The 26,887-nt window shown below is 43.3% G+C and overlaps 1 protein-coding gene across 3 annotated transcripts in view; it reads right to left on the bottom strand.

The window, feature by feature from the left end:
* GARRE1 (granule associated Rac and RHOG effector 1) overlaps positions 1–21,582 on the bottom strand; it is a 60,810-nt gene extending 39,228 nt beyond the window's left edge. The window contains exon 1 of one of the 3 annotated variants that reach the window (XM_054640607.2): positions 21,465–21,582. The gene's annotated coding sequence lies outside the window, so the exon portion shown is untranslated. Of the gene's footprint in view, positions 1–1,728; positions 2,019–16,099; positions 16,209–21,464 lie in introns of those variants that run through there. The other 2 variants (XM_077184975.1, XM_077184974.1) reach the window with 2 other exon arrangements.
* Between the last annotated feature and the right edge of the window lie 5,305 nt (positions 21,583–26,887).

Here is a 26,887-nt window from a genome sequence, read left to right as displayed (position 1 = left end):
CCTGCTCCCCTTTGGGAACAGAAAGAAAATAATGCCCATTCTTTTGGGAAACAGCCTAACAAAGCCCCTGCACACAGCAAGAGAAATTCCCACACATGACTGTCAGCCAGGGGAGCCTCCAGGCCCCATTTCCCATCTCCCAAAAGGGTGCACTCACCACCACACTCCCCCAGCAGAGCTGGAAAATGTGCTAGGATGAGGAAAACCTTCTGGGACCAGACTGAAAATAAGCATAAGCAGCACGAATTTCAGTAGAAAAGGCACAGCTCTGCCTCCCAGAACAGCTCACCTGCAGAATTCTTTGATTCTACAGGACTGCCCAGGAAGAGACATCTGTGTCCATGGACAGCCATCCATGGGAAAACAAACTGCCCTTCCAAAGAGGGGCAAAAACTGCAGGAAGGGTTTCAACCCAGGGACAGTCAGCTGACAATTTCTGCAAAATCCTGAGATTAAATTAACATGTTCCTGTAAATGAGCCACAGATTCACTTCCTGCTGAAGGGAAGTCAGGAAGGAAAGGTTGAGCTAGAGAAGTATTCCATTATAATTTGTGGAACAGGAATATTACTTGGTCAGGCTTATGCACATTGGTCCAGTTATGGCCACCTGAGACAAAGTCCCAAGTCTGCCTTTGCACCCCCACATCCACACTTGAAGTCCTTCTAAGCAGAAGCCACCCACAATTCTTCTTCACCCTGTCACTCCTGATTACTGTATTCAAAAGTATAAATGTAAACACAGAGTCTGTGATAGTTTTAAAAAGCAAGCACTTCACTAGAAAAACAAGCATTAAGAAAACAAATTTAATTGTTTCTCAGTTGTGTACTGAAAACTCCAAAAATCACCATTTTCCAAGTTTATGCAGAAAACCAGCTTTCACATGGAGGGGTGAACACAATACAATAAAAAACAGTAAAAAAAGTCCAGCACTAAACCATCCTACTGCAACCATGAGGCTACAGTAGACATCTTAAACCTCTGGGCTCACTTCAGTGATGAACTTAGGCACATGTTTAGCTCCAGGTCCAGTTAGTGGTGTCTCCCACACAGTCAGGTAAGAGTTAAACTCCTTGTTACCCCATCAATTGGAGCTTTCAGCACAAGCAAATGTCATATTTTGTTTTCAGTAACTGGGAAGAGATGTTTTCAATACACATTTTAAGATCCATGCTAGAAATTTCTACTAAAATTCGTTTAAGAGGTTTAGGAAATCCCTTTGAAGAGCTTAGTTCCTGCTGAGTCAGTGCAGATCAAGAAACCAGGCAGAAGGCTCCACACAGAGCTTTATTCTCATCAGCTTAAAAGGATTTGTCCATGGACTCACACTGCAGAAAAAGCTTCCACACCCAGAAAAACGGGAATAATTCCCACTCTTTGACCATGTACACAGAGAAATAAATGAAAGAAATTCTTCAACACATCTTCCTTCAACAGTTAGGTTCTTCTGAGGAAGCTTTCATTGTCCTGAACAAATCACACCTTAAACAAGATTTGGAAAGACAATAAGAATAATGGAATAAGAACCCAGGTCAATACCACCCTATTCAGGCATGACATACTGCATGCTCTGACACATTATATATATATATATATATATATATACACACACACTCAGGAGTAAGGGACTAAAGACACTAGGTTAACTAAGGACAAATTTATCAACTCATCCATGGAAAAAGAATCCAAACCTCACACAAAAAGTGATGGGCTCTGGTCTGATCATTACCATTGAGGAAGGTGATCTCAGGGCTACAGCTGACTGGTTTTGCTGAACATCAGCCTGATGCTGAATGGCAGAGTCAGAAGAATAGATCTGGAAGGGAACAGCCCTGTTGGAAAAGCCATACACACACTTATGGCACTGCATAAATCCATGGTTTACCCACATATCCCATTTAGTGTGCAGTTCTGGTCTCTCAGCACCCTCCCTGCCAGAGAGGCTCCCTTGGGTGACTGCACAGTCTGACCACAGGCTCAGGAAACCCCAGCAAGCTGTTGAGGACAGCTTTAAATCAGTATTGCCCACAAATTCACCCTGCTCTTGCCTTTCCCTACAAATCCATTTATAACCTCCAAGGGATAAAATAAAGGAGGTTGAGGTGGATCCCTTTTGGAGCCTGAATGAGCCATTTTTACTTTGTCACTCTCTCCACCCCCAGCGCCCACTGAGGGCAGTGAACAGAAGTGCCACAAGGACACACTGTTTACAACTCCTCTGCAAACAGAAACATTTCCTCATCCCAGCTCAGCTGTTCCCTCTCAGACTTGCAGCCCTTCTGCTGCTCCTGCAAACACAGATCCCACATTTCAGAAATGCCCCAGGACTTTGCACTTCCCAGCACACACACTCTTGAATTTTCCCACCGAAATAAAGCCCTAAGCCAAACTCTTTTAGGAGTTGGTGATGCTACACAACTTAAGCCAAACTCAGTAACTTCAGCAGGCATTTCAATTATTTTAGTGCTGTTGGATATAAGTAGTGTTTCAAGGCAGAGAAAATTATAGCTCATCCACACATTTAAAGCTCTTCTATGAAGAAGGAAGTTCTGAGCACTAGAAACATGAGACAGATTATGTACAGCAAATCCTGTAAAGCCTGTATGTGATTTTTTTTGCCTGTTTGCAGCAAGGATGATGAAAGCTTTCAAAACATTTGGAGTAACTCAACACCAACAATCTTTCCTCACCCAAATTACTATGCTGCTCCTGAATTCTCAACACTTGCCACAGAATTCATCTACAACATTCTTGATACCAGACTACATTAAAGCAATGAAAAAGCCCTGCAAGTGCACTTTCTTAGCTGCATTAAATGTACTAATCCTAACCCCCTTGTATAAATGAAATGGCACACCAGCAGGTACTATCTAGCATGAGGAATCTATCCTCTTTCTCATTTAATAACTATTACCATAAACACTCCTTTGTGACTGAAATTAAAACTTAATCCAATATTTACCAATATTTATTCCCTTCAGTACAGAGTAGGAGCTTTATCCTCATGCTCTCCCAACTCATTCATTCAAAGTCTCCTACTTGAGAAGTATTAAGTATTCTGAAATGATATTAATTTCATTTCCAAAAATATGAACAGGAGTCCAAATCAGAAAAACTGACATCAGCAGATCCCCTCAGTGCCACAGGACAGTTGCAGCCTCGGGGTTTTACTGTCTGTGCACACAGAGATTCTGTCTCCAGAGCACAGCTCCTGTCCCAGGAACAGCCTTTCCAAATGCTTTATGGGCTCACTGTATTTGAGCAGCATAAATTCATCACTGAACAGCTGGAGTTTTGCCCAGGAAAACAAACTATCTTCTCCACTGAAGAGAGAGACACGATGATTACGCCTTTCATATCCCTCTCATGTTGAAAATTATGGAATTACCAGAAAACTGTAATCATGAAAATGTTAAACTAAGGAGAATGTATTTTTACAGCAAATGAACATAATTATGTTTACCATATTTGGGCCCAAAGCTGGCTGGCAATCCAGTCTGTATATAGACAGCAGTATCTGATTCACTGTCACAGGATATGAATAAACCAGAGCAATCCAGTGTGAATTACAGTCTCCCTCCCCATAACAAAACCAAACATTAGTGTGTACATAATACTATAAAAGCATAATAGTACTGTAAATAGCAATTCCATAAATAGTAGTAGCTGAGTAGTTTTCACTTTAATTCTAAAAATCATTCTTGAACTAGACTTCTGTAACAGGAGACTTTTGGAACAGTCAAAATGCTTTATTTCTAACAAATCTAGGGTTTGTAATATATTATCATATGTAGAACTAATCTCTGTAGCTGATGAAGGAACAGTGGTGACAAGTAATTTGAGATCATAAAGATTAGCAAAGTAGGAGCAGTAGCATGCATACTTCATAACCTTTCCTCATTTTTTCTGATCAAAAAAGCTGCTTGTGTGTCCTGGGTACAGAATTCACCTCCTCATTAAGGCCAGAATTTTTAAAGCTTAATTAAATATAGATGAGATTTTTAAAATAGCCTTAACTCATCTTGCATAGCTGGGGCCAAAATAGGATTAGTTATAAGCTCAAATACAGCATCCCTTCCAGTTTATAAATCTCTAATACAAATTCAGAGCCCAAACTTGCCACCTGCAAGGTTTCCCCCTTGGAGACCACCCAGAGCTCAGTGCTTATCTGGCTGCTCTGCTGCTCTGCCTGCTGTACACAGCACACAGTGCAAACCTCCTTCCCCAGGAGCTGCCCACCCTCTGCAGGTGCTGCCACAGCTGGGTCAGGCACAGCTCTGGGCACTCAGGATCCTCTGCCTGCCCCAGCCAAGGCCACAGTGCTGAGATGCAGACTCCAGTGCCTCCATGAGCTGCTCCAGTAATCCCACCTGCTATTTCAGTCCACACCATCATTTGTTGCCTCTCATCCACACAACGTAAATGCCAAAATAAGCCACAGGTCAACATCAAAAAGCTGCACACGGAGGAACTCTGCAGCAGCCCTGGGTCTCCTCCATCCACTCCTTACACAGAGAAAGCTGTAAGAAATTTCTGTCTTCAAAAGCAATTGTTCCTGGGCTTTACATTTTATATGCTTTTCCTGTAAAGACTAGCTTGATTAAAGTTATTTTCCTCTTATTAGGAAAAGCAAGTATTTTAATATTTTACCAATTGTTTTGCTGCTTCTTTCAAAACAGAGTTAACATTCTTAAAAACAAAGTTAATTTCTTTCAGTACAAATAAATTTACACGTTTGGAAAATAAACCCAGTGTAGATGCTACCAAGGAGTATAAATAACTTCCCCAAGAGCTCTTTGCTAACAAATGCATACACAGAATTCTGCTGGCACTCTCCTCCCTCCCAGCTCTGAGCTCTGCAGTAACTATACAGCAGGGAAAGGCACACAGCAGTCACACTGATGTGCACAGAAATACTGATGGAATGGGATTTCTGCCTTAAAAAAAACTGCCTTGTTCTTAGGTTGAAAATGATTCACCAAAGAACTCTCAAATATTTCCCAATAAAATCATCAGTAGTCAAATAATTATCAATCCTAATCTACAACATATAAAACACAGTCACACCACTTTACCACGTCCTGAAATTAAGAGTACTGAGAGTTTTATATAAACAACTAAGCCCTCAATCATGGGCATGATTTGTCACCAGGTTATGTGCCAAATATTTCTGCACTGGGTTGTGCAAGAACTCTTTTGTGCAGCAGAGGATACAATGGGATATTTATGCTGGTATAATGCATTTTGAAAGAGAAACAAATGTAATGTTTTAATCCATAAAACAAATTAACACAATGGGATTGATCTTTGCAGTAGAAATACAACATCCAGAGGCAAACATGGAGACTTAAACTTTGATTATTTGTTAGACCTTCCTGAAACCTCAGGTGTGCTCCCCCTGAAGCACCAGGTCCCAACAGTGGCACACACCCAAGTGGGAGATCCCAAGCCCACACCTAACCAAATACAGGCTAGGAGACCTCTCCACACTCCTTAAAAGAGCTGGAGTTGTTCACAAACTAAGACAGGACAGAAACATTTAAAATTTTAAGTGGCATCTTCTGATGTGTCAATTATACTTAAAATTTATTAGCAACGTGAAAGACTGAGCTTCAGTTAAATGATATTTAGGTGACTCAAGCCATGCTGACACTCCTTCCCAGCAGCTTTTATTGACAAAGGGCTTTTCTGCTGCCCTGACAGTGACACAGGGAAGTTCTGCCAGCCACGAGACATTGCAAAGATGCCAAATACATTTAAGCAATGTCTCAATAGCAGCTGATGCATCTACCATGGATTTGGCCAGGCACCTTCCAAACACATTTCCCCAGGATCAGGTTTAGAGAAAGTGACCTTTTCAGCACCAGGACTGGCTGTGCTGCTGCCAGGACCCCCCCTCTGGTACCAAGCACTGCCCATGACTAATCTGGCACCAGCAAGGAGAAGGCTACAATGCACAAGGCTCAGCATCAGGGCAATTCCTCAGCCTGGCAACTCCTATTGTGTGCATTACTACAAACTCCCCCAGGCACCATTTTTAGCCACTGCTGGATTTCCTCCCTTCTCCCATCCCCCAGCCAGGCTCCAAACCTTGAAGTAACCTTGTTCTGTTCCCCCCCCAGAGACAGCTCCATGCCTGAAACATAACCTCTAATCTTATTTTCTATTTCTAGCATACAATTCACGACCCTTATCCCAATTTTTTAAATTAAATATCCTCCACATTGCACACTCTGCTTCCGACAGTCAGGACAGAGCATGGAGTATGTCAGAATTTATGGCCATATGTTTCTTGTTGAGGACAATTTAACATTGCTTTTAAGAGCATTAGAAACAATGTATTTATACAATATAGGTTTAAAGCTTTCTCTGGTAAAGATATTAAACACAACTGTCAGTACTCCACTGCAAAGAAACAGCTTAATTTGTTGGAAGGTTTATCTAAAGACCTTAAAATACAACAGATCTGCACTTCAGGGCAGTTTGCAATGCAGAGCATTAACTGCCAGCAATTATTCATACTTGAGAGACTATCTGTGGACATTAGGTTAAAGTCTTACAAATTACAGGGGTTTGTTACAAAATCTCATCTGACACCATCTATTTATGAGAACTTTGCTTAAACTGGTTTGGGTTTTTGCAATGACAAAATATGTTTGTTTGCCATTGATTCTGTAACTTCTGTTAAACAAAGCCAATTAAAAGTGCCCTACTGGACCAGACACCCATCTAGGCCACAATGGCAGTGGTCAAGCCCTCCACTTTTAATTAATGCCCACAACCCATAACCTTCTTTCCTATTTTTACCAATTATACCCATCTGCACAGTTGCTAGGGCAAATGTTTTTCCATGAACAAATTCTCCCACAAAAGCACTTTGACACACAGCAGCTCCCAGAGGAATGAAAAAAGGTTCCTCTGTCTCTGAAGTGCTGAAAAACCAGAAGTTTCCAGGACACATCCCAAGGCTGGAGCTTTCAGCCTGGCATGGCCAGGAGTGCCAAGAGGTACAAGCAGGGCTGGGTTTGCAGCAGCCACGCTGAGCACGCCTCTGCCTACCCCAAAATGAGGATTTCAGCCCCAGGGAGCTCCCAGGAGGGAGGGGAGCTGGGCACTGCTGAGCCAGGGCTGTGCCACCCAGCCTGCTCCCTGCCCCTCAGGGACCACCCTCACTGACACTGAGGGGAAAAGGGAATCCCCATGGACCCACACCCCAAAACACTTACAACACACCAATACAGAAGCAAGTTTTCCAGAACAAGGCCAACTGTACTGATGTGATTTGATTAATTAGAGAATTAGCCAGCCTAGGATGCTAACAGCAAAGAAATTGCCACTAGTACTTCACAAAATTACTTTCCAAATTGTATTTCAGTCATGAACAGTTACAGGACAACTTGACCATAGAAGCAAAATTAAGAAAGAGGAATGATCCTTGAACCATGACATTAGGTGTTATGACACAATATGTAATTTTTTTACATATATACCTTATCAATGTGCTTGACAATCAATATGGCTTGTTTCACACCATTTTGCACAGGCAGTTCTAGTAAATACCATCAGTTTGTTCTACTTCTCTCTCCCACTCCTTCAGCTTCCATCCTATTCTCAGCAGGGCATCATTTGAATTTCTTACCAGCTCCACACAAAGCCAACAGTGTAAGTGGGAGGACTGCCTCCAGCAATTAAGAATAGAAGTAGATAAGTGAACACATACCAGACTAGAGAAAATCAAGTGTGAGAACTTCTTAAGGTAGCAGAGCTGGATTTTGGAATGGACTGAAAAGCAACAGAGAAACTGTGAAGGCAAGAGTCACCTCATTAACATATTTATCCTCTACTGGGTATCATGAAACAAAAGTTATCAATGACATGAGCAGCCCATGACACTCATTCCTAGGTGACTCCTGGGGGATAACAATACTTTCTTTCTTTAAAAAAATTGGATAAAATTACACTGTCAACATAAAGAAATAGAAGTCAGGACTGCCTCATCCCTCAGCAAAAACATGATGTTATAAACCCATATTTTGAATGGTAATTTCACTGAGTCTTAAGGGTCAACATTTGAAAACTTCTCTACCACACCTCAAAAAAAGGACTCAAAGCATCTTAAAAAACCTCACTGAGATTCTCATGTCAATGAATGACAGCCACAAAAATTTATCATGCCACTAGGAAAATATGTGAAAATATGTTTTCAAAAGGATACTGTTAGTCAAATGGAAAAAGAGTATCACAACAGCACTGTCCAACAACCCAGCTACTTCAAAACACTGAATTAATTAAGCATTTTATGAACACCAGAGTTATAAAACGCATCATTTAAAGAACTAATATAATATTGCTTGTCAATGTAAACATAAGTTAATTTTCCCACAGTCTCTGCCTTTACTATGAAAGGTACTGAAGCAATTCTAAGTCTTCATCGAGGACAGCAGTAAAGTCTTTAATTTTTCAGCACTGTTTCCACTCCCATCTTTCACAAACTTGTGGGAACACAGCATAGGTGGTTTTAGTTATGCTAAGAATATTCTTCATTAGTCATAAAGGATGAAACCCAAGTTGTACCAGAGTGAATCCATACGTGACACCATTTAAAAATCATTACTTCATAGGGCAAGGGCTCCTGGAGCACAGTCACTGCTGCAGGCTGGAGCTGCATGCTGATCTGTGCCTTCATTTCCAATAAAGCATGCCATGCACATCCAACTGAGTCAAAACAACCCTTCCAACACACAATCCTTCAGAGGAAACATTCAAATTACTAATGAGCTCATGAAAAGCTTTGAAGCTCACTGAAAATTTAGCCTTTTTTTTTTTTAATTTCTGAAAGAAAACCTGAGAACTATTTTCTGAAAAATCAGCCTTTGACTTGGAGCACTGGAGCATCAGCAGGTGCTGGGGGCAGCGCTGCTATCACTGCTGTCCCTGCTGGAGCAGGGTTAAAGGGACACTGAGCACCCAGTGCCTAATGGCTTTATTTGATACTTAACAACACAGTCAGTAAACTAATGCTTAAAAATTAATTTAACAACCCCATTTAAATTAGTAAGTATGATCTACAAGGACACCAATGTGATCTAGTAAACAGTGAATTGGCCACCGTGCCTTGTGACTCTGCTACCTGCCACAAACTCCTGGCACACCTGGCTGAGCTCACACAGCTCCCTGCTGGGAGCACACTGCAGATCCAGCCCTCAGGAACACAGCAGGAATCTTCTACCTGAACACAGATCCCACACACTCACGGCTTCCAAATCCCTCCAGCCCCAGTGGAACCATCACACAGCACTTACAGCTCAGCCACGCTCAGTTTGGACAGAACTCAATGCCCATGCTCTTCATAATCAGTATTATGGAAACAACTACTTCCACAATGGCTCTGGAGAAGGTAGGTGAAATTATTATTTAGGGAAAAAATCCTTCTTGCATCTGCTTTAAGAGAAGCAGCAAAGTAACAGAGCCCAGGGAACAATGGAGTGGTTGGGAAGAGCCCTGCTGCTGGACCTTGACATCTAAGGCTTCAACTTCCACTGCAGTTCTTTATTATGGTCTCTATTTAATGATAATGCCCCTTCTTCCACATTTTCCCCCATTAGGCAGGCTCTGATAAAAACCTGAACCTGTGTGTCCTGTGCCCCTGAATTACTGATGGCAGCAGAAAGTGCCAATGGCTGCAGCACAACCAAAGAAAGCAGCAAATGCTTCTGCAGGAGGATTTCCATCCACTCTTATTCCCCACCATGCTAAGAGGCAAAAAACAGGGAGCTGTGTTCCTACTGCACCAATACTCCTTCCTCCTACAGCTCTGCAAGGATTTTGCTCTGCTTTTAGAACTATTCTGTTAGATATTGTGGATTATGTAGGATATAGATACTGTAATTGCCTATCTGTAGAAACCTCTCAGGGAACACTATAATGCACAAACACAGGGATGCCACATTTATTTTCTGCATTTCTATTTATAACGTGAAGTTTGGAGTTTCCTGCAAATTCTGAACACTAAAAACATATTCTGCTTTTTTATTTCCAATTCAACAACACTGATCCATCATCAATTTCTTTTCCCTACTTTCAGATTAACTCCAGCCAGCTTAAACCCCACAGCATCAGACAAGGATCCTTACCACACACTGAGGTATTCATAGATTTGGTTTTACCCACAGCAATACAAAATATGGATTTCCTGCATGTACCTAACAATGCCTGCTACGTGCACACTGCACAATACGTGCTCTGCCCACTGAAGGAGTCGGATTTCAATGAGACATTTTCTCCAAATTTCAAGTCTAGAAATAAATCAAATAATTACCTTCCTTCAAAGCATCCAGTAACACTCTGCAGCTGGAGCAGGCCATACCACTTTGTGCATTTATTTTATTAGGAACAATGTGTTCTAAGGACAGAACTGGGACTAACCACAATCAGAGTATTATTGGATACACCAAGGGGTTTTATCCTCTGCTACCACTTGTGCATTTCCATGAAGCAAGGAGAGTTTGGGCAGTGCTTTAGCTGCCCCAGGGACACTAACCCACACCAAACTGAGTAACAATAACAGGAAATCTTTTGCATTTTCAGCATGGCAGATTCCTCTCCCCATCTTTCAGCTAACATTCCAATCCTCACTATGTAACACATACAATCAGGAGAGTTTTATATGGCAATTAAAGTTTAAAGCAGGAAAAAAAGTAAAACTAAAAGCAAGAACAAAAATAAGCACGGGGGAAAGGACAGTGACTGGATTCAGCAGCATAAAAAATGGAGATGATTCTGTGCCTGGCAATGAAACTGATGGGTTTTTTCACAGCATATCAATATAACAATATTCAAAATTCAGATGAAACTATATTTTAGGGCTCTCAAATGCTATTAGTGAGGCATCCTGCTGCTTTCTGAGTTGCTGCATGCCTATCAGAAAATCACTTTAAACAGCAGAGTCACTTGTAAAATGGAACCTTAGCTGCTCTTAGAGCTAATGTTTTATTCTCTGTCTGAAACAGAAAATTATTCCATGGACTGCTTTTCATATTCTTCAGGTGATTATGCTGGCATTTGTCTCTGAATTTGAAACATACACTCTGTTTAGGGGTCATTTCTTTGTCCACACTTTGGTCACAACAATGGATTTTTATTAGTCCAAACTGACACTTATTTAGTACTAATAAAAACTATTTCAATGTTAAATTAAGCAACCTCTACTAGTAAGCACCTAGAAGATAACTACTCAAGAAAAAGCATCAATGAAAAAATCTTGTGGCATGGAGGTTTTTACCATACACCAATGTTGTAAATACCTGACTTGACTTATCCTGAATTCACAGAATGTTTTGGGTTGGAAGAACCTTAAAGCCCATCTCATCCCAGCCCTGCCATGGGCAGGACACCTTCCACTATCCCAGTTATCCTTGGTTATTCCAAGGGCCCATCCAACCTGGCCTTGGACATTTCCGGGGTGGGGCAGCCACAGCTTCTCTGTGCCAGGGCTCAGCACCCCCACAGGGGATCATTTCCTCCTAATATTTAATCTAAATCTACCCCCCCTCAGCAAAGAACATTCTCTCTTGTCATAGTGACAGATTTAATCTTGTTATTCATAAAGAGTTTTTTACCTAATATTTGTAGTTCTAAAAAATTACATTGAATAGTCTCTCTCAATTACTTATTGAGTTCATGACCATGAGCAGTTGTTTTGCTGTGTTTCTTACTACCCTCTTCTCATATTTAACAAAACCCAACATTTTGTACAAAGAAAAGAAAACAAACAACAAAAAAAAAGGAGAGGCACTGCAGTGTAAGTGCAAGTAAGCCACAAGTACCTGGCACACAACCTTCAGCTCACCACCAGCCCAGCATGAGGCAGCATCTTCCATAGGGAAGAACATGGAGCAGCAGCTTTAGGAAAAAAGTCATTTATCAGAAAAACAAAAACCAGTTCTTCCCTTCACATCATCTACAAAGCATGACTTTTGAAGTATTAGTCCTGTAAATGCTGGTTCTTACCAAAGAGGTGCACAGCACCTGACCTGCTGTGCTGGAACACCCAGCAGTTAAGACAAAGGCACCTTACACCTGAGGACACACAGGACACACACTGATACATGTAAGTCAATTTGTCAAGTGTTTCCCTCCTCTGAGGGTTATTCTGCAGCTGCAATTACCATTCCCTGCTTTTTTTCAGAATATATGAAGTGGATCCTCTGAGACCCCAAGGTTTGGGCTGTGCAGACAGAAACCCACCAAGCTTTGGCCAAAGCACCACCTGCCTGTGACAGTGTAAGGCCAGGGAAAGCCACTGAGCTACAGCACTTGGGTCAATGGTGTGATGTAAAAGAAGAAATATTAAAAATCCTCAACACAAATCCTTAGCAACAGCTAAATAAAGGATTTTAAGTCCACTAAGGCTACAGTGCTTTGAGGCACGATGAGGTTTTTCACATGCTACTGAGCACAATAATCAATATTCACACACAGCTACTTCCAATTTTGCCTAAAGTCTACTGTTCCAAATTATACCAGTTTAACTTTGCTCACATTAGAATTCGTTTTAGAGAAAAATATTTAGCATAGATGCAATATGCAAGATGCCCTGAATTCATATTATAATTTATTCTTCAACACACTGAACATCTGAATCAAAACACAGGACACCTTCCTGGGAACACTCATGATTATGAAGACTGGATCACTTACAAAGCTTTAAGTCAAAAGGAAAAGGAGCATTATTATGTAGTGTAGAAAATTTAGTAAACTATATTAGACATGTTTTTCTTTCTTTCATTTCATGTGCAGCGAAATACAATCAACACAGCAGAGAAAACTCATGCTCCAGACCAGAATATATCAAACAGCATATGCAAAGAAGACACAATATATTGCCTCCCTGAAAGCACAAGAATTTTTGGAAAGAAACTGCTTCATCTGTCCTACAACAATTTCAGAACAAAATATAGATACAACCTTTTAGCAGAAAGCAGCTGACTGAAATATGTCATTTTCTCCTGTTTCAGAACGTGACTTAAAATACCAGTAACAACATATGACATCAGACAGAGAAAAGCACCCAATGGCTGCAATGTGAAGCTGAAAAAAAAGCCCCATAAAAATGTGAATGTCCCAGGAAAAAGAACAAACTACAACATTAAGCCAAATGTCATATAAAGTCATATAAAGCCAAGTCACATAAAACCAGCAGCAGTCTTCATCTCTCACACTGCATAAAGTCAGGGGCCATGAAGGCCTCTCAAGTGAAACACAGCAAAAGATGCTGAAACCCAGGAGAAGGCAGTCTAGACAGACATTTCCATCAATAATCCCCCTGAGTGCAAGGGAATCATGAATAAGAGGGTAAGGATAGAGGAACTTGAAGAACAGCAACATGCCAACCTACAGACATGTCCTCAGAAGTTTAGTGTAAAAATCACTGCAAATTGTCACAACCCCCCCATCAATGCACTGCACAAACAACAAACTGTGCAGCTGTTTAAGAGCAAATTAAACTTATATCCTGCACCTTTAAAGGCAGAGGAGCTCCTCTGAGAAATTCCCACAGCATGGTGTTCATCTAACACACCTGGCCAAGAACAGCCTCCAGAAACACCCCAATACACAGCATCCACCTGGCACCTCCTGAGGGACAGCTCCTGGCATCTGCCAGGCACCTGATGATCACTGAAATATGGAAAAGGAGGGCACACACAGGAGCTCTCATCTTCTAACCCATGTTCAGCAGAAGCACAAGTACAGAGCAAACCATGGTCTGTTTTTCATTTGTCTGTCTGTATCAGACAACCCCAGTCAAACCTCCTACCACCCAACCATTCCAGAAACTAAGATTAGAAAAAAAAAAAACCAAACAAGCTCTTTTCCTGCTGCATCTTCAAAGGAAGAAAATGCACTTTACCCAAAAAACATTTCCCTAAATCTTGTGTGTCAACGACAGATTTAATCTATCATACCAATTCATCACCACAAAAATGTAACATTCCTATACAAAACCAAAAAATGTATCATTAGTGGTTTTCAACAGATTTCCTATCCAGAAACATCTGCAGAGCAATGGATTCACATAACCAGTCAAGGAACTTTTCTAACCACTAAAGCAAGCAACAGATTGACTTCAAAATAGCACAGGGCAGATGTACCACTTTTCCACATGGAAAAAGCTCTAAGTGCACTTGACCAGAGACTGCCAAACCAGACCTTACACTGGCCCACAACCCAGCATTTGGTCTTAAAACTGAAATAGCCATCCATGTGAAAGACAACATTTAAATTAGCATTGATAATCTGGATCTGTAGAATATCTTTGCTAAGAAGGAGGTATGAACAAGGCTGTGTTAAATTCACAGCCAAGTTTTATATAAAATTTGCTAATTACCAAAGTTATTTTGTAATACCTGCCTAAAACTTTACAAGCTTTGCTCCCCTTTGGGCCTGGAATGAGGTCAAAGTCCTGAATTCAACATCACAATCTGTTGCCCTGGAAATTATTGCAATGTTTACACAAAGAAGTTTATTATAAGATCTAATAGGATTGCTCAAAAAAAATGTTTTCATTCTCCTTCTGAAGGCAATACAAGACAGACAGAAAGACTCCTTTGAGTAAGGACTTCTCCAACATTTTAATACAGAACCAAGCATGCTCCCAAAAGCAGAATGTTGCTATAACATGCTCTGTTTTTCAGGGTTTGGTTCTAATAACTGACATTTCTTTCCAGGACTTCATACAATTTTCATCAGCATGAAACAAAAATAAGCCAGAAAAAACAAAAACGGAACTACAAGTTCACATACACTTGCATTACTTTAGGAAATTTAATTTTTGGTTGACCTACCCTGCTCTTCTATACATAAACTTGACCAACTTCTCTTTAAAAACAGCCAGAACAAGTGTAACACTACCAAAGCCTTGACCTTGTTTCTATCAGAAGATGTGCACCTATTCACACTGGTGAAAGGGCAATTTGTTTGTACTGCACTATGAGTTACTGAAGGAATGTCCAAGTAGCCACTCACACCTCTGCTCTGTCATCTGCACCACTCACAACTGAACTCAGTAAAACAAAATTCTGATCATTACCAAGTTTCTTCATTCTGTTTATTTAGTAAGTTAAAGGTTTTTGTTTTTCCTAAAGAATACATGCATATTTAGGAGAAGATCTATTTTTCATCATCATATTAAAGTTTTTGATTGCATCACTTGCTTGCAAATGCTTATCTCATATAGCAGAAAGGGTCGATCTTATTGCCTTAATATTTAAATATTTGCAAGTTGTATTGCTCAGCCGAAAAACCACAAATAAATATCTAACTATGTGTTTGGTAAGAGGCTAAATAAAGTTTATTCTGCAGCTCAGAAACATGCACTGATGAGGCAGGACTCTGGAACAGTGTCCTCACACAGTCTGAGTTAATGCTATTCCACACCACCTGGCCTTAACTCCTGCTTGCACCAAGAGCTGCAGAGCACTCCACACAAGCAGCATTGCTACTCTCCTCTCCCACCAGTACCTTCTCTGCTCAGGATCTGGCCATCTTTTACAAACACAGGGGCCTCGAACAAACAATGAACACCTGCATTCATTTTTACCTGCATTTGACAAACACGGTTTCTTCTGAGTATTTGCAGATTACAAATTCATCCTACACTGAAGTTGCCCTGAAGAAGAACACACAGAACTGGAAGAATAACATTTTTAGGTACCCTCTTCCTCCTTGTATCCTTCCTCCTTCCACATGATACAAAACCATCTGGTGCAAGATTTGCAAATAGCATTCTGAGAAACATTTTGAAATACTCACCAGAAAGAGGTTACGTTCCTCAAATCTTTTGGAGTGTGGCACAGAATGACATTTACTCACTGTGATCCTTCCCCTGTGATTCCCCAGGCTGTCACTGCAGCTGGGAGGATGCAGCCATGAGAAGAGTCTTCCAAGAAGAGGAGTGTTTCTGTGTGTGTCCTTCCTAGGCCCCACAGCCCCCTCTGCTTTTCAGCAGTTTTGTTACATGATCATATAAAAAGAATAGCTGGCTTCTTCAGGATGAGATTACCAGCTACAAATATTTTTAAGGGACTTCAAAAAAATGTTACCTTGTACTTAGACTCTTAGGAAAGATCTCCAGATTTTCCTGGAATGTGAGCTGCAGACATTCAGGAGCTTTATCTTTCTCCAGGGAAGTCCTTGTGTTTGGACTCCAAGTGTTCTCAGGTACACAGCCAACTTCTGTAATATGTACAGAAGAGCAGGAAGTTCAATTTTATTAAAAATGCCTAGTATCATTGCCCTGAATATCCTGGTATGAGACAAATCATGTGGACATGCTTCAGAGGATCTAATTTTACCCCAGTAAATCCAGAGGAATTCCCAACACCATCAAGAAACTCGCAAACATACCAGTTATGACAGTCAGGTAATCTGCTTGGGAAACTAAAACCACTCAGTTACTGACAGGATTAGAGATAAATTTCATTGGTAGACAACTCTCACATGAATGAATCACACTAGAGATGCCTGTGGAGAAATGGAAAAAAGGAAGTCCCTTGTTCCTGCTCTTCTCCTACCCTCTCCTTTACAACTCTGCTTTAGAGTTCCCAAAACGTGTTAAAATAAAGCATTAAAGAAACTAAGTACAAAATTATTATTTCTATCAAGGGAAACAAACTTTCTCTTACATTCAGAAGCTGTTTAGGTTAAGGAGATTTCTTCTGCTCCCAGATTGCAGAGTACACGACACGGAGCCCGAGGAATTTTCTATAATTGGACAGTACCATTTAAATGTCAACTTTGAGTGCACAACTAAACAAGAGTCACACCTAAAACACTGCTGTTAAACAGCCAGTTGACATGTTCCCTTACAGCATTCTAACCAGCACAGAGGTAGTGTCAGGAAAGAACAAAAATAGAATAGCTCAACATGAGGAGTGACCGACAGGGTGGTGGAAGAATTCTCCTGTTGAAATTTCCCAAAGAATCTATCTTTTGCAATGCTGTTGTACAGAAATGCTTACCAGAAAATGTTAATGCCTGACAAGTACCCCACTGTAATAATGCTTGATAAACCACAGAGTCCCGTTGACCCCACACCCCCAACCACCTGAAAAAGCAGAAAACTCTTAGGAAAGTCAGCAACAAAAGATCACAAAGAAGGAACAATGAAAATCTAGCTAGCCTAAACCAGAAAATACTCATCAGATATATCAGGGAGAAAATGTTACTAAAAACATAAGCAGGAATTGGTCACAGCTTAGGGATGCATTGTAAAGATGTTTCCTAAGGCATTATTTTGTCAATGTGACCCTAACAGTAAAACATGGGCAGTTACTCTACAGCAAATTTTTTTTTCAAGTTTTTGGTTTGCTTTTTAGCTAATACAGCAAAAATTCTATCTGCCAATGCTATTGTGTTCTCCTACGAGGGCTTTCCTTAGAAGGAAGAATATTTATTTCCTCAGTGCAAATGGTTTTCAAAGCCAAGTCCTAGAATACCACACTTCCAACTGGAGTTGGAAAAGCTGCCGTGTGTTATCACCAGACTGAAGCCAATTTGCCATCGATGGAATGCAGTATCACAGCTGGGAAAATGCCTGGCGTGCTGCACAGCCTCTCAAAGATGCCTGAAAGGCTCACAGAGCCCCAGCTACTCCCACCTCAGACCCACCCCTACCCTCAGAGACATCCCAGGGCTCCCCCAGCTGTACCTGGGCTCTTCGGCATTCCCCTTTTCAGCCCTTTTCTGTCATTCTTCAAGGCTTGACCAGCATTTCTAAACCTTCTATTTTGCTTTTTCTCACACACACACACTCCTTTTTCTTTTACTCCAAAGCACTCCAGCCTGAATCCCTGGAAGCTGGTTTGCCTCATGCAAAGCTTGTGACCTTAACAGAATCACACAGATCAATTCCCCAAAATTTATCTTAAATAACCAACACAGTAATTCATTAATTACAGCAGGGTAAGACCAGATTGACACTCCAAGACCACAGTTCTCAAAACAATTTTTCTAGTCACATTAGAGCTCTTCAAAGTGAAACACACCTCATTACCACCAAAATTATGATTCTGAAGTTCTATTTTAAAATTCTTTTTTTGTCTCCTTGTTTTAATCATCATTTAGACAAAATTCAAGGACTGGACTAAACCAGTTTATCCACAGAACACTACAAGACTGGAATCCTATCAGACCAAATTGGCAATTCACCTGCAAAGCAGAATTTGTGAATGGAATGTGTCCTATTCCCCCACACACACCTTAAGGGTTTCTTTGATGGCTGAAAGGACAAATGTCTAAACAGCTCCTAATGTAAAATTGTCTTGAGGTACATGAACAGCAGAAGAGAAGAAACACAAAGCCAGAGGTGCAACAAACACAACTTCAAGCTTCTTCTCAGTGAGTGTGAAACCCATCTTTAACATATTCTACCTAATTTTCAATACATTTTTTCATCCTACAAGCCAGAATTTCAGATTTTACAGGTATCAAGACACAGGACCTCCTATGGTTTAGATCCACAGTCCCCACTAAGTGTCCGGCACATACAAAATCAAAACAGAACCTGGAACGCACCATGGCCCAGAAGCATGGGATTGCCTGCAGCTTGTCACCAAAGGCCTGGGCAGGGCATCCAGACACATCACCAAGCTCTAGGAGGAGCAGAGCAGTTACAACACAGAGTTTTGTCAAGTGCAGCAGCGCCAGTTGCCCTCAGAGCCAGCCCCAGCAGAGCACCCTGTGATGAGGTTACCCATGCTGCTGGAAATGTCATCTTTCATGTTCAACATAAACCCCTTCTGTAGCTCCTGACAATACCCTGGCATTGTTTGCAACACGTAGGTTGTTGCACTGGCTAACACCCAATTCCAGTAATAATATTCTATCTACCTACAATCACCACAAGAAAATACTCATGCTCAGCCCTGACTGGTCCTGCAGCACAGCAGCAAGCTCCCGAGAGCTGCCACACTCCAGCAAGTTCTGTATCTCCCTGTGCAGTTACCTATCTGCACTGATCAGACACTTCTCTAGAACTCTAGAAACACCTTGAGATTACTGGGAATAAAGGAGCTCTTTTCATACAGCACAATTAGTCATATCAGCAGTGATAGCTATTTTGAGCAGCACCCATTAATCACTATCATTAGCAGGATTTCTGGTGTACCAGCATTCATTGTACCAAGAACAAGTCTTTTCCTATTACAGTACTACCACATAAACAAAAGCAGCAGCACAATTTCTCTTGACATAACCCTGTTTTGAGTAAGGCAAGTGTAAGCACTTAAAATGACTGTCAGTGTCAGATTTAAAGAAAAGCTTACTTAGGACAGAAAAATACAATTGTTTTGTTGCAAAGAAAAACTGGACGCCATTTGTATGCTGAGGCAGAAGGAGTGTTGAAAAATAATAAATAGTGGGAAGAAGTGGGGAATAAAGATCTCAAGCTGGAGACAGCACACCCTCAGAAAAATAAGATGCCAGTGACCAAACCCAAGGTGACGCCCAAGAAGCAGAAGAAACCCAGACCTCACTTTGACACGTCGGTAGCACATATTTGCCTTATCACATTTTATGAGGGATCATTTACCTGCTAGCCAAAATTCAGAGTCTCAGAACAGACTTTCACCTAGGAAAATATTCCCTGTATGCATTGCTTCCAGTTTCCTAAGCACCCTGAGTAACCCCTGATACAGAAGGAGAGCAGCCTGCCTTACACCGACCGAGGGAGCAGCACCACGAGAGGCACGGAGAGAAAGCAGCGGCACTGAGCTGCTCCAGCCTGGCTCCTCCAAGCACCAGGAACACAAAACACACCTTCATCACAACCAGACATTAAATACTTAGAAAGGTCTGCTGGGAAGGAAAGAACAGAAAATACAGGAAGAAAGAAAAACCTTCTGCAAGTCTTGAACCTGGAAAACTTGGCATTCTTTACAGAAGGGTCCAGCTTTATCTTCTGTAAAAACATTGCCCAGTAGAAGATTCGAGCCAAGTGCAAAATCATGTTGGTACTCACGATGCACAAACAGCACCTGTGCACATACCAAAATGGGCCCACACTGCTGATCCCATGAGCTGCACACCAAAACCTTCATGTGCCAGGAGCCACACAACACATAGCACATACCTCAGAGAGGTGAGGGAAGGGGAGCTTCAGCCGCCGGTGCCCACAGAAAACAAATACAGCTCCTCAAGGGCACCACTACCTATCTGCTGACAGCACTGAGCTGAGGAAACAGAAACATCCAGCAACAATAGCCTGAAAATCCAGCAGCTGTAGATGAGAGATTGTCCAAGGCCAGCCGGCAGTTCCAGATGCAGTGCCATTTTGGGAGCCAAGCCTCAGCCCGTGCCAGCTGCATGTGCCTCCGAAGGAGCCACTCGGTAACACCAAGTTTACTGCAGCTACGCACCACTGAGGTATGGCCCTCGTCACAACACCCAGACATCTGTGCCTCTATAAAATCAGTAATGATAATAATAACGGCCAATTTATACCTCTGACAGGGTTTATAACCTCACATAAAACAAACAAATAAGACCTTCCGACTGCTTTCAAGTTCCTAAGCCGACATTCACCCGACAAATACATACCTCTACCATTTCCTCTCCGCTCAAACGAATAAAACCCCTCAAGCAGGCAGAAGCAAGGGAGCATTGATAAAGTTTTAAGCTACAGCCCAAAATGCGTTATCCTCTTCTGCTGGCAGCTACCATATGCACACAACATAAGGCTCGGCAACAACAAGCGGCACTCGCAGCTCGCATCAGGTGAACGATCTGTACGCAGCCCCTGCAGCGGCCGGGGACGCCGCTGCCCGCAGGCCCCGGCCCGGGGGGCGCGGAGCGGCCCGGGGGCCCCGAGCCCGGCCGGGCTTTGGGCGGCGCCGCTGCCGCGGTACCGGGGAGCTCCGGCCGGCGCCGCCCGGGAGAGGCCGCGCGGCGGGGCCGCCCCAGCGCCGGGGGCCGGCGGGGCCGGGCCGGGCGGGCGCCCCGGGTCACCGTGGAGCAGGAAGGTGCGCAGGAATTCCCGCAGGCGCAGTCCCGGCCCCGCCGTGCTGCCCGGGCTGCCCGCACACGGGTCACGGGGGGGCGGCCGCAGCCCCCGACACCGCCTCGGGCTGCCCCCGACACCGCCCCGGGCTGCCCCCGACACCGCGCCCGGCCCGGCCCGGCCCCGCCGGGGCACCGCGGCCACGGTCCCGGTGGGAACCGGCACCGCCGCCTCGCCTCCCCCCGGCCGGGGCTCCCCCCGGCCCCAGCCCCCGCCGGCGCCTCCCAAGCGGCCCAGGGGCTGCCCCGGGCGCTGCCGCCCTCCGCGCCGCGTCCGCCCGGTGCCGCGGGCGCTGCCAGCCCGGTGCCCGCCCGGCCGGGCCCGCGGGCCGCGCTGCGGGGCTCGGGCGGACGCGGGCGGGGCCGGGCCGGGCCGCGGGGCTCGGCGGGGTCGGCGCGGCGCTCACTCACCTGCCCGCGACAGCCCCGGGCCCCGCGCCGAGCGCTCCGGAAACGGCGGCGGCTCCGCCGGGGCCGGGGAGGGGCCGGCGAGGGGCGGGCGGAGCCGCGAGTGACAGCGGGAAGGGGCGGCGGGAGCGGCGGGCGGCGCCGGCCGCGGGCAGCGGAGCCGAGGGGGCGGCGGGGACGGCACCGGCACCGCGGGGTCCGGGCGGGGGCGCGGAGAGCCCGGGACCGGCCCCGGGTGCGGGGCGAAGAGCCCGAGGGGCGGCCCGGCGGCACAAAAAGGGAGAGGGGGATGAGTTAATCAGGGAATATTTTACATGAGCTTAAAATTGCGAGGGTTCTCACTGTGTTGTTCTGGGATCAGATGCAGCGTCCCGATCCAGGAGAGCTGTTCGAGGTGGAGATCGCCGGCGGCACCTGCAAAGTTCTCTATTCCTTTTCTGTCCAAAGTCACTTGCTGAACAAACTGCAGGGTTCAGCACTGGTGTTCAGTGCATTTATTTGGGAATTATGTAAAACGCACAAACATCATCCCAAACCGATCCCTTTGACATAATTGTCATGGTGCTACCGACTTTAGGAATTGTTGAGAAATAGGCCTGGTCTAGGATGTGAGTTTAAACTGCTTTCATATTATTTCTCAGGCTTAATGCAGGTTTTACACAGAAAAATTTGCTGTAAAAAATGATGTATTTTCAAATCCTATTTCTACAGAAAGAGTCTCTGTTAATCCTGTCTTCCTTAGTAAAAGGTGATTGCTTTTCATTTCTATGACTTATTTAGAACCTTACCTTCTAAATGGAATAAACATTTAATGATGTACAGAAATGTCTAGTAAAGTTAGAAAATAAGGCAATGTGTAGTAGTAGGAGAGTAGTTAAAAACTGTTAAAATACATGTAAGCAAAATTTTTGCCTACAGGGCTCAGCATCCAATCATCTGGCTCTCATTCCCCCCCAAAAAACCCCAAACCCACACACTTGGCTATGATACTCATCAAGTGAAAATAACAGTAATTTCAGTGCTGCTAATCAGAAAACTCTGTGGGAAGAAGTGAAATTGTCAATTTATTGGACACCTTCTAGCCACAAGCTAGAAATAGTCCTCAAGTAGCGTCTGCGGGGAGCTGCCTGGGAGCAATCTGTGGCTTTGTTTCCTTCTCCAGAACAGATGGTTGCTGGCAGACCGGGCTCCTCATCAGTGCCTTCCCTCTGAACCCTTCTGATTCTTGTATGTCTACTAAGCATGCCTCTTCCTAGTAAATTTAGTCCTCAAATTAAGAGATACCTGGGAAATACTTGGAAAGACACAAGGGAACAGAAGGCTGTCATATTGTTGGTTCCTTCAAGAGAGAGAGAGAGAGAGGTGTTGAGTATTCTTTGTACTGGAAGAGTACAATAAAGGGCTGGAGATGGTAAATTTTTTACCTTTTTTTTTTTTTTGCTTTTAACTAAATGGTTGCTGAGACATTGATTTTGGGAAAAAAAGACAGACTGATGAGGTTTCAACAAGGTTTTATTTGAAAGAAGGTATAGCTATGAAGTGGAAAAACAGAGTGTAAAGGGAGTCAAAAGAAGCTGAAGAGGAGGGAAAAGAGAAAATAAAGTACTGGGATGAATTTTCCTTCCTTCCAGGACAGATATTGAGGCAAGACCTAAAAGTAATCTAAACCCCCCCACACACACAAAATTCCTCGTTTTCTTGGTTTAGTGTTGTTTTGCTTTTGGGTTTTTTTCAGGAATGAAGAGGGAGATATTAACACACACAAACAGAGATGTATTTTTAGGGATGCTCCTATTTCCTGGCCATGGGGAGCAGGGTGGCCCCCCTGGGGCTGGGTCAGGCTGGGCAGAGCCAGGCCTGCAGCAGGAGAACACAGCCCCAGAGCTTCCTCTCCTCTCCTCTCCTCTCCTCTCCTCTCCTCTCCTCTCCTCTCCTCTCCTCTCCTCTCCTCTCCTCTCCTCTCCTCTCCTCTCCTCTCCTCTCCTCTCCTCTCCTCTCCTCTCCTCTCCTCTCCTCTCCTCTCCTCTCCTCTCCTCTCCTCTCCTCTCCTCTCCTCTCCTCTCCTCTCCTCTCCTCTCCTCTCCTCTCCTCTCCTCTCCTCTCCTCTCCTCTCCTCTCCTCTCCTCTCCTCTCCTCTCCTCTCCTCTCCTCTCCTCTCCTCTCCTCTCCTCTCCTCTCCTCTCCTCTCCTCTCCTCTCCTCTCCTCTCCTCTCCTCTCCTCTCCTCTCCTCTCCTCTCCTCTCCTCTCCTCTCCTCTCCTCTCCTCTCCTCTCCTCTCCTCTCCTCTCCTCTCCTCTCCTCTCCTCTCCTCTCCTCTCCTCTCCTCTCCTCTCCTCTCCTCTCCTCTCCTCTCCTCTCCTCTCCTCTCCTCTCCTCTCCTCTCCTCTCCTCTCCTCTCCTCTCCTCTCCTCTCCTCTCCTCTCCTCTCCTCTCCTCTCCTCTCCTCTCCTCTCCTCTCCTCTCCTCTCCTCTCCTCTCCTCTCCTCTCCTCTCCTCTCCCCTCCCCTCCCCTCCCCTCCCCTCCCCTCCCCTCCCCTCCCCTCCTCTCCTCGTATCCAAATCTGCTCCTATTTTCTTATCCTACTGATTTAATTGTATTCAGTGGAGTGTGCAGAAAGTGGTTCTGTCAACACTAACAGTGGAGTTACACACAATAGTCATATTTTTTATTCTGACTCCCTGGATATATTTACATATTCTTATATGTAGATAAGGTGGTTGGTTTTTGGTTTTTTTTTTTACAGTGCTGTATAACAACTTTTAGCATATAACTATCTCTAATGAGCAGACATTTCATTTGAAATTTACTGCAAATTAAATTTATAGATTGAGAGCATAAAGGCACAAAGGACTTGTAAGAATTGTAGCCTCAAAGTTAATATGTCTTACCAGATGGCAGGAATTTTAGACAGACTGTGAAATAAATAGGAAGTTCACACTTCCTGATATACACAGGGCATGAAAAGATGCAATTCAACAGAGTGTGTAATAACCAATGAAGAATAAAGAAGAAACTCTAAAGGGCTAGAAAATATGTGGTGTAGGTGTCTATTGTGACATTGTACATTAAAATTATTTTTCTGAGGTCTTACAATGCAATATTTAAAATGAGTAGTCTATTTTTAAATTTTTGTGAATTCTATTTGAAAGATGGTAGTATGATTAACTATTTAGTAAAGTCCTATGTAGATCAGCATAGAATAATGTATTCAGTTATGTTTTCTCCATTGATGTTACATATAAGAGACGAGTGCTTTCCAAGACCTCCCTTGAATTGGAGGGGAAGGAAATCAGTGCACAGTTTAAATAAAAAATAACAATGTTTTTTAAAAAAAGAGGAAATCAGCTTTGAAATGTATTATGAATACAACTCAATGTGATGGGCTGTAGGAGGAAGAAATCATCAGCTTGGGAAAAGAGCAGCACTGGCACAATGGCCATGAGCAGATGTTAATAAGGATATGCCTATCAGCAAGGTGTGGGATAAGATTAGGAGGATGAACGTTAGTAATATAATCCCCAAAGAGTGTGTTAAGGGAAAAACCTAATTCACAAGAGGTTGTTTCTGCTAACCAGATGGAGATGTGTTTAGGAAAAGGAAATGTGGGGAAAACCAGGGTGATTTTGGAAAACAGACTTGACCACTAATGTCCTATTGTATCAGCAGTGATTTTCCCTTTGTGGTCGGTAATTCCTGTGGACGCTGCAGTGAGAGCACGTTGGAGTGCAGATGAGCAGAGCAGTGTTCCCTGGTGTTGGGGCTGTGTGTGCAGGTGGAGCTGAGCAGCAGTGAGCACGCAGCTCTGGCTGGGGCTGTGTTGTACAGTCTGTACAGTGTGTCACAGCCCTCGTGGCCACAGCCTGACCCACTCCTGCTGCCTGGATGTTTGACAATGCAGGCATACATGTAGGCAAATCGGCCTTCTAAAAATACATTTCACAAATCATCCATTCCAGCTGTCAGGCTGAGAGCAGTCCTTTTGTCCCGCAGCCCCGGACAACGAAAATCCCATTTCAGACAAATGAAATTTAGTCCTTTTCTGCCTGCCAGGAAAGCTGCTGACCTGTGCTTTGTGCCCTCAGTGCTCTGCCCACCATTGTGTCCAACCTGAGGCTCAGCACACACTTGGCCTCCTGCCCAGGCCTCAGTCTCATCTGGAAACACTGAGCATGGCTGGCTATAAATGGCCACCTAAAAATAAAAAGAGGGACAATCACCTTTTCTTGTCAGACAAATCAAAGTCCAGGTCACCTTAAAAAATGCTAGGCTGCAAGCCATACTGGTTATAGGGAAAATAAATAAGTACATGAAGTACATAAACCTCTGAATCCTGCATGGGTCAGTCCAGTTGTGATCGAACTGAACGGAGGCCGCTGACTTCAGCTGACACTGGATGTGTCCCATGACCTTCTGGTTTATATATTTAGATTCCCCATACTAATCTTCTCTTCCACAGGTCTGATGTCATCACCATTATTATAAGCAGAACTTGTGACTTGATTGACAGCAAACAACCTTTCCAAAAAGTAGCCAAGGAGTAAGAATGTTTTGTCAGAGTGACACATGATCATGACTGCCTGCAGTCCATTTTTGTTTACAGGCAGTGGAAGAATTTCAGATATTTATAAGGTCAGTGTCCCCAGTCCAGAGAAGAAGGAGACGTGTTTGGTTTTAAATTGTTGTTCTGCTTACAAAATTGACTTCCAGTTGGGCTTGAATGAAGGACTAGGCTTTGAGGTAAATCCTTTGCCTGCTGCAGCCTGGAATGGGCTGCTCCCAACTGCACACACAAAGGGGTCACTGGTATGCCATATTTTTGCTTTAGGAAGTCAAATACTTAAACATATGCATAATTCTTTTTGACTGTCTGGTGATTCAGATGTCTGGGATCCTTGTTTCATTTTTCTTGTTTTTTTGAAGACTTTCACAAAAAGGAATCAGCTTGCAAAACCACAAAAATGTACTTCTCAGGCAGCTGCTGTAAAATATTTTGCATGGCCATCTCAATATTGGAGAAATCTTTATATTTAAAAAAATCATTCTGATGATTAGCAAATGAACATGAATTCATTATCAGTAAGGCATTAGCAGTTGCCTTAGAACCATTCAAGGTATGCTGCAAACACAGAGGAGCTGAGAGAATATTTGTGAGACAAAGAGTGTTGACATTCAGTCATACTAGAACTTAGAATATTGTTTTAAAGCAGATATGCTGCAAATGTGGGAATGAGAACTAGACTGGGGTTTTTTTCTACTTAATTTGGCATTTAAGTATATGGCACAATAAGGTCTGACAAAAAGTAAATAAATGTAAATCTATATAACTAACTCCACTTATTAATAGGGTGTTAAGGACTTGTAATATTACAGAGTCTAAATACTATTTAGGAAGAAGTGAAACAAAATTTAGAATTAATTCTAGAAC

Source organism: Agelaius phoeniceus, chromosome 12 (genome assembly GCF_051311805.1).
Source record: "Agelaius phoeniceus isolate bAgePho1 chromosome 12, bAgePho1.hap1, whole genome shotgun sequence".
In the NCBI taxonomy this organism is placed as follows: Eukaryota; Metazoa; Chordata; class Aves; order Passeriformes; family Icteridae; genus Agelaius; species Agelaius phoeniceus.
Note: the sequence above shows the minus strand (reverse complement) of the source record. Positions and strands in the feature narration are given on the sequence as shown.